General features: G+C 47.6%; 1 protein-coding gene across 1 annotated transcript in view; it reads left to right on the forward strand.

Annotated features, from left to right (window-relative positions):
- Positions 1–8,172, forward strand: part of GALNT2 (polypeptide N-acetylgalactosaminyltransferase 2) — a 185,643-nt gene that overhangs the window by 138,893 nt on the left and 38,578 nt on the right. The window lies entirely within an intron of this gene.

Raw genomic sequence — 8,172 nt, forward strand, 5'->3', positions numbered from 1 at the left:
GGCCAGGTTCAGGTGCATGGCCCGTTAATGTGAATCCAGCCTCCGGCTATGACTTGGTCTCCTTCCAAAGGGCCCTGAGTGCTGGGGCCTTATTCAAAGGCCTTAGGCCCGACTCTGTAGGTGGGAGGGCTTGAGGGGTGCAGCACAGGGAGGGAGCTTCTAAAACTCAGATCCCCAGGCATCACCCAGACCTACTTACGTGGGCAGAGCCCGGGCATCACCCAGACCTACTTACGTGGGCAGAGCCCAGGCATCACTCAGACCTACTTACGTGGGCAGAGCCCAGGCATCACCCAGACCTACTTATGTGGGCAGAGCCCAGGCATCTGCACGTTAATAACATGCTGTTGGGAGAGTCTGGCACTCACAAACTGTCCGAGCTTTGTGGTGACCGTGAGTCCATGCCAGGGTAGCTGCCAAAGCAGGGCGTTCCCTGCTGAGGAGTCTGCCCAGCCCACGGTTGGCTCCAGACAGGGGGTGCCCCCACCCCACCCCCGGCTGCACAGCTTGTATGGGAAGTTCCACCTCCTGTGGGAACAGCTGTGTCCGGCTACCAGGACACAACCACTCAAACAGCAGACCTGCCCCTTTCTTCCTTTGTAAAGGAAATCATGTCAGCATTCCCTGGGGGTGAGGGCAAGGGAGCAGAAGGTGCATTCGGGGCCTCATCTGGGTCACCTGCTGTTCAGAGCCTGCATCCCAGGGTCCCTGTGTGGGAACACCCCTACACACACACTTCCATGTACAAGCAGGGGGCAGAGGGCCTGAGAAGTGAGAGTCTACTTTGATCGGTTCTTTTTTTTTTTTTTTTTTTTATTTTTTTTTTTTTTTTTTTTTTTAATGTATTTTATTTATTGAATTTTGGCTGCGTTTGGTCTTTGTTGCTGCGCGCGGGCTTTCTCTAGTTGTGGTGAGCAGGGGCTACTCTTTGTTGCAGTGCTCGGGCTTCTCATTGCGGTGGCTTCTCTTGTTGTGGAGCATGGGCTCTAGGCGTGAGGGCTCAATAGTTGTGGCATGCGGGCTCAGTAGTTGTAGCACACGGGCTCAGTAGTTGTGGCACGCAGGCTCAGTAGTTGTGGCTCGCGGGCTCTAGAGCGCAGGCTCGGTAGTCGTGGCGCACAGGCTTAGTTGCTCCGCGGCATGCAGGATCTTCCCGGACCAGGGCCCACACCCATGTATCCTGCACTGGCAGGCGGATTCCTAACCACTGCACAACCCGGGAAGCCCTCTTTTGGCTTTTGAACCCTTCTGGCCCCGCCGTCTGAGCTTGACCCCCACACGAGCCCTTTTGGTTTGTCTCACCTGGACTGAGGGTACACGTGGAGACTGGCACCTTTTCAGGTGCTGAGTCTGCTGGAGAGACCGAGGTCAGAGCAGCCCAGAGCTCTGTTTGCTGTCCATCTCCCCAGGCACCGCCCTACGTGTGTACCTTGGTGCAGGGCAGAGGCAGGTGCCACGTCGCTCTTTCCCAGAGTTAAAGCTACTCATTACACCTACTGGCACCTCTCCCCGGTTCACCCTACCCTCCTCTCTGTTGAGTACAGAACTGCCTTTGTTTCTCCAGTGATTGAATTCAGTTGGATTTAAAGCCGTAGAGCAGCTCTGTGAATCAAGAAGTTACAAAGAAAAACAAAAAACCAGGGTAAACTTCAAAATAGAAGGAAGGAAGTAATGAAGGAAAAAGAAAAAATTAATGAACTAGAAAAATAAGAAACAATAAGAGGATAATAAAAAGCTTGATTTTCAAAAATTAGAAATCTCTAAGAATACTGATAAAATCTACAATTAAAAAATATCAGGGGGGCTTCCCTGGTGTCTCAGTGGTTAAGAGTCCGCCTGCCGATGCAGGGGACACAGGTTCGATCCCTGGTGTGGGAAGATCCCACGTGCCACAGAGCATCTAAGCCTGTGCACCACAACTACGGAGCCTGCACTCTAGAGCCCGTGAGCCACAACTGCTGAGCCCATGTGCCACAACTACTGAAGCCCACACGCCTAGAGCCCGTGCTCGGCAACAAGAGAAGCCACCGCAATGAGAAGCCCGCGCACCACAACGAAGAGTAGCCCCCGCTCGCCCCAACTAGAGAAAGCCCACGCACAGCAATGAAGACCCAATGCAGCCAAAAATTAATTAATTAATTAACTATAAATAATATCAGGAATAAAAGAGCAAATATAACTATAGGTAGAGTTTGTAAGGATCGTAAGAAAATTGTAAGCATACTTTTATGCAAATATAATACATTTAAAAACTTATATGGAATGCTTAATTTTCTAGGAACGTGAAAATTACCAGAGTCATTCAAGAAATAGAAAAATATGTATACATACAAGCCATGAAAGACCTTTTCAGCGATAAAAAGTTTGCCTTCCCTGGATTCACAAGGCTCAAGTGGGTTTGCATGGAACACAGACTATTTTAGAGAATTTGTAGAAAAAGAGGGAAAGCTGCCCTGTTTGCTTCTTGAGAACAGGAGTTCCTTGCTGTGAAACTGGAAAAAGAAAGTAGAACAGAAAATTGTAGATCAATTACTGTTATGGTTATAGATTGAAAAAATTCAAAGCCAAATACTAGCATATCTAACATAGCTATATTTTTTTTTAAAAAAAAGTCATAGCCGGGCTCCCCTGGTGGCGCAGTGGTTGAGAGTCCGCCTGCCAATGCAGGGGACGCGGGTTCGTGCCCCGGTCCGGGAGGATCCCACGTGCCGCGGAGCGGCTGGGCCCGTGAGCCATGGCCGCTGGGCCTGTGCGTCCGGAGCCTGTGCTCTGCAACGGGAGAGGCCACAGCGGTGAGAGGCCCGCGTACCACAAAAAAAAAAAAGTCATAGCCAAGTAGAATTTATTTTAGGAATGCAAGAATGATAGAACAGCAGGAGATATATTAATATAGTATTCTTTCTCAATGGATTAAAGGAGAAAAGCTATATGATACCCCTAATAGATGCAAGGGGAAAAAACCTCATAAAGTTTAGCACTTGTAAGGGAATTTCCTTAACCTGATTAAGGGTGTCTGTAAAACATCTATGGCAAACATTACACTACATGAAAATCTAACTGCATTCATTCACCTTGAAGATGGGACCAGGGCAAGGGTGTTCTCTACCACCTTTTTTATTGCATGTTGTATTGCACGCCATGAGCAGTGCCTTATCAAGACAAGAACCACAGATGCAGAAGTGTAAAGAAAAGGACAAAATGTGGATGAATTGGATGAATGGAAAAATCCAAGAGAACCTACAGATTCTCAGAACTAAGAGAGCTCAGTGAGGTTGCTGAGTGCAGGGTCCACAGACACAAGCCAGGGCCAGCAGTAGCCTGTCAGCAAATGTAAGAGGAGAGACCCTGTGCACTGTAGCAACAGGGCTGTTAGGCTCTTAAGAGCAAATGCAACACAAGATGTGTAAGGCTTTTATGGAGAAAATTAGATAATTACAAAACATAACTGAAGGACGTTAAAAGAAACAATATTATAAAGAAATTATTATAATAATTCCCTTCAAATTAATCTATAAATTCAGTGTAGTATCATACAGTGCTTAAAGACCTGATCCTTAAATTCATAAGGAAAAGCAGATGGCCACAAATAGCCAGTAAAGTCTTGAGGAACAGCGCATGGGGATCAGCTTACCTGTCAGATATGAAGGCCTACTTCAGAGCCACAGCCAGGCAGCAGTGGGGGACGAGTACAGAGAGACGCACAGAGCAGAAGGGGACCAGGGGTCAGCGTACACACATAAAATGTGGTGTGACAGCAGTGACAGCACAAGTCGGCAATGACATAGTAAACGGTTAAACGACACTGGGACAACAGACTAACCATACGGGAAAAAATGAGATTACTTAGTCATACCATTCACAAAAATATGTCTAGGCAGGTAGATGGGTAACCTCAATGTTAAAAGCATTTGTAAAAGTTAAAATATTTGGAAGAAAATCTACTGAATTATATTAGAGACCTTAGGTTAGAAACCCTTTTTCTGAACATTACCCCAGGGCCACAGTTTGAGAAACCAAAATTTAAAAATATGTTTGACAGAAGACATCTTAAACAGAATTACAGGATCTGCCACAGACTTGAAGATTTTTGCAGTGCATATGGCTGACAAAGGATACTATCCAGAATATATAAATTCCTATCATCAAATAATAATGATGGGGCTTCCCTGGTGGCACAGTGGTTAAGAATCTGCCTTCCAATGTAGGGGGCGCGGGTTCGATCCCTAGTCAGGGAACTAAGATCCCACATGCCGCAGGGCAACTGAGCCCACGTGCCACAACTGCTGAGCCCGCGCGCGTGCCTCAACTAGAGAGAAGACCGCAGTGAAGAGCCCCACGTGCTGCAACGAAGACCCAGCGCAGCCAGAAAAAAAACCAGTTCTTTGTGGCACTCCCAATAACAGTAAAATAAAACTTTGAAACATGCTAAGAGAAAAATCTGCATCAAATGCCAAGGTTGCAAAATATTAAGATTTGAAAAAGCTGAGTGGAGGGTGCATGGGCACTTGTATAACATCTTCTAGGTTTTTTGTTTTGTTTTGTTTTGTTTTTTTGCGGTACGCGGGCTTCTCACTGCTGTGGTCTCTCCCATTGCGGAGCACAGGCTCCAGACGCGCAGGCTCAGCGGCCATGGCTCACGGGCCCAGCTGCTCTGCGCCATGTGGGATCTTCCCGGACCGGGGCATGAACCCGCATCCCCTGCATCGGCAGGCGGACTCTCAACCACTGCGCCACCAGGGAAGCTCCATATTCTAGGTTTTATGTTTGAAATATCTTGCACATGTAACCACGATGATGGGGTGACGACCTGGGAAAAACAGGCCACAGGACATTCGTTACCACACTGAGTTGATCACTATCCAAGACTTGATCCTTAGCTTTGTGAACCCAGGGAAATACATTTTTATTATTTTTGCTTGTTCATTTTTATTCCCCATGCTTTGCTTTGCTTTGTTTTGTTGTCAGCAAATCAAAGCTAAATTTTCTCTCAGGGGCAGACTCAAACTAAAATCATAGGCTGAATGAATCCAGAATGCCTATTTAATAATTTGCAAAGAGAAATGCATGTGACAGCAACCGGAACCTTGAAAAACCGTGACTGATCCTGCTGTCTCCCCTTGAGTTGTCTCCTGGGAAGCTGAGACATGGTGGGAAGACCTGCTGTGGATGCGCAGTAAGAAGTCACTGCCGTGGAGACCGACACTCAGGGTCCCCATTTGCCAGAGGTTTCCTCCTACGGGGGACTCCAGAGCATGATCAGAACGCGGGATGGGTATTGAATGCTTAGGGTCGTGGGGTCTACACACCCCTCTCTGGGGACCCTGTCGGCTTAGAGGGGTGGGAAAGATGCCTAGGTAATCCCCACAGGCACTGTTGGCACACAGCTGCCACATGCATATGGCAACCCTCGTTAGGACGACAGGGACCTTTCCAGTATTCAGAGTCCGTCTTCGCTGTTTGATTGTCCCAGCAACCAGGCAAGATTGTAAGGGCCAGGGTTCCCCGGTGGTCCAGTGGTTAAGACTCCGTGCTTCCACTGCAGGGGGCGGCGCGGGTTTGATCCCTGGTCAGGGAACTAACATCTCACATGGCACACAGTGCGGTCAAAAAAATTTTTTTTTAATTTAAAACAAAAAAGAAGAATAACGTATTAAAAAGAAAAGATTTACAGGGGTGAAGTGCCTCAGATCACTCAGTTACCAAGGCTACCACAGGCCAGATGAGCTGGGGTGGGGCTGGGGAGGCACCCTGGGGGTGTGGGGTAGAGGGTATGTTTCTGTGCCCCTCTCCACACCGCGGAGCAGCCTTCCACCGTATTAAACGGAGCCTCTCGCTTCCCAGTCTGAGGACATGTGTTTGATTGTGTCATCAGTGTCTCGACCAACCGCAAGTGTAGCATCTGCGTCAGAGACAAGCCTCCCCGGGTTCGTTCTGCACCCCGAGGGCTCAGGAGCTCCCTGCACTTGGTGTCAGCTCATGAAGAATTCAGATTTGACGGCCATCTAGTCTCAGAGAAATTTAAAGCTAAATTAGAGATTTTTAAAAATCACTGGGTCCAGTTTTTTCAAGTCCCCATTTGACTGGACAGGGAGTTACCAGAATGACCCTTGGAAACCCAAGTGAACTTGACCCAAAGCCCATCTTCAGCATCTCGCTGCTTCAGCTGCATCGTCCGGGAGGGAGAACAGAACTGACTGCAGACTCTCCTTGATGCCGACTCCAAATAAACCCCAGCTTCTATCAGTTCCCAAAGAAGCTCAAGGATGAAGGTGCCCCCGGCAGCCAGCTCCTCTGGCAGGTTTCTATATCAGGCGGGTGTTCTTCCCCTAGCTCCGGAGCAGAGAATTCTGCTTGGCAGGGACAGCGCTCTTTACATGCAAGATTTATTCTGTTTCTTTTTAAAGAAATTCTTCAAATACCACCCCCCCTTTTATCTTGGCTCAGTGTACTAAGCTATAACACTCAGACTCACGGGGTATAAGATACTCCTCAGTCTTTACTTGTCATCCCTCTTTACCTTAGGAATGGGATATACCTCTGAAATTTCCTGATTGCCAGCTCCTAGCAAAACTAGGTGCCTGATGCCCTGTGTTATGGAATTTTAATAAAACGATGTGAATGCAACAGCCCCCCTGTGTGTTCTGAAAAATGTTTCCAGAGCCCCTTGAGAATTCCAAGTGCTTGGAGATGAGGCTTCCTGCAGAGAAACAAAAAATGAGAGAATAGGACCTGATTGGATTGGCTGAGTTTACTATGATTTGAGCCTGAAAAATGCTTCCTTCTCTCCTTTTGATTCTCACATGGCTTCTCCAGCTCGAGCTCAGCAAGTCATTCAGCGCTGTCTGCTCAGCTCAGCCCTCGCCACTGGGTGGGTTGGGGCCTGATTGCAGAGGGCGTCCTATTCTGGGGTTCTTATTTCATTAGCATTATAGATTGGGTTCTTGGGAATGACATTCGTTGGTAATTTGTTTACAGTTGAACCTTGCAGCGTCTTACTTATTACTTCCTTAATCTAACAATTGGCGGATTCTTGAAATTAAAAACCCACAACAGCCAAAAAAAAAACCCAGCCTTATCAATCTACTTGTCATTAAATACTTAGCTGTCAGGAGCTATAATGATCAACAGCAAGTAATTCCAGAATTCATTCTTTTCCCAAACAGCAACTGGTATATTATGTTGTTTTCTCATGGTTAATTAAAATCCAGCTATCCACATAACTAACATAAACAAAAGAAGCGCATTTTGTGATCTGACCTAACTGCTGTTTAATTTTGCTGCTTTTCTTGTTCATTTTCAGAATTTGCTCTGGAGTAGCTTTACCAGTCACGAGGGAAAATCAGTGTCTGTTGACTGTTTTCCTCTGAGGCGCAGCTGAGCACCAAAGTTTTTTTTTTAATCTTTCTCCTTTTCCTACTGATTTCCCATTTAAGATCGATACCTTTAATTCTGGGAGCAGATCACTTACAGCTGTGGTCAATCCCATTAAGAGCTAAGGAGTAAAACAAGTTCTTGAAAATGTATTGGCCCCATGGAAGGTTTTCCAGCTTCTCCAGTGGAAACCACTGAAGTGATACCTGTGCAGGGACCCCCCAGATGGTGAGTGCAGCCTGGAGGGACCATGTCCTGGGCGCCGGCTGGTGTTCCCTACCCTACTGCAGGCAAGACCGTCACCCTCTCCACCTTGGGTACAAAATTACTGGTTGAGAACTGCTTCCAGAGGCCAAAGATACTTGAGCTGTCTGCCCCACCCCTTCCCCCTTCCGGCTTCAGTAGTACCGCCAGCCTGGTAACTCCCTGAATGCACTCACGCCACGATTTGACTGTTCACAGATGTCCTCGCGAGCTGTGAGCCCGCCCAGGGGTCTTGTTCTCTCATGGGAGCATCACCTCTACACTGGCATGTTCTTCAAGTTCATGGAGCCTTCAGGGGATTGAAGGGTCCCTTAATGATGGGTTCTGCAGAGCCCAATCTCCCTTTACTAGTCCTTTCTGTCGCCTGGTGGTTGATGCCTCAGCATCTCCAGCCTAGGGCTATAGTGTCCTGTGTTTTCAAGCAGCCATTTACGGCCATGGCAGCCTTGTGTCTGTCTGCAGGGACCAGACGTGACAAGTGCCTGTTGTAATCTGCCCGTAGTTTGCAGGCCTGAATCAGCTTTATTCAGAGCGGTT

The sequence above is a fragment of the Lipotes vexillifer genome, unplaced genomic scaffold (genome assembly GCF_000442215.2).
Source record: "Lipotes vexillifer unplaced genomic scaffold, Lipotes_vexillifer_v1.1 scaffold805, whole genome shotgun sequence".
Classification (NCBI taxonomy): domain Eukaryota; kingdom Metazoa; phylum Chordata; class Mammalia; order Artiodactyla; family Lipotidae; genus Lipotes; species Lipotes vexillifer.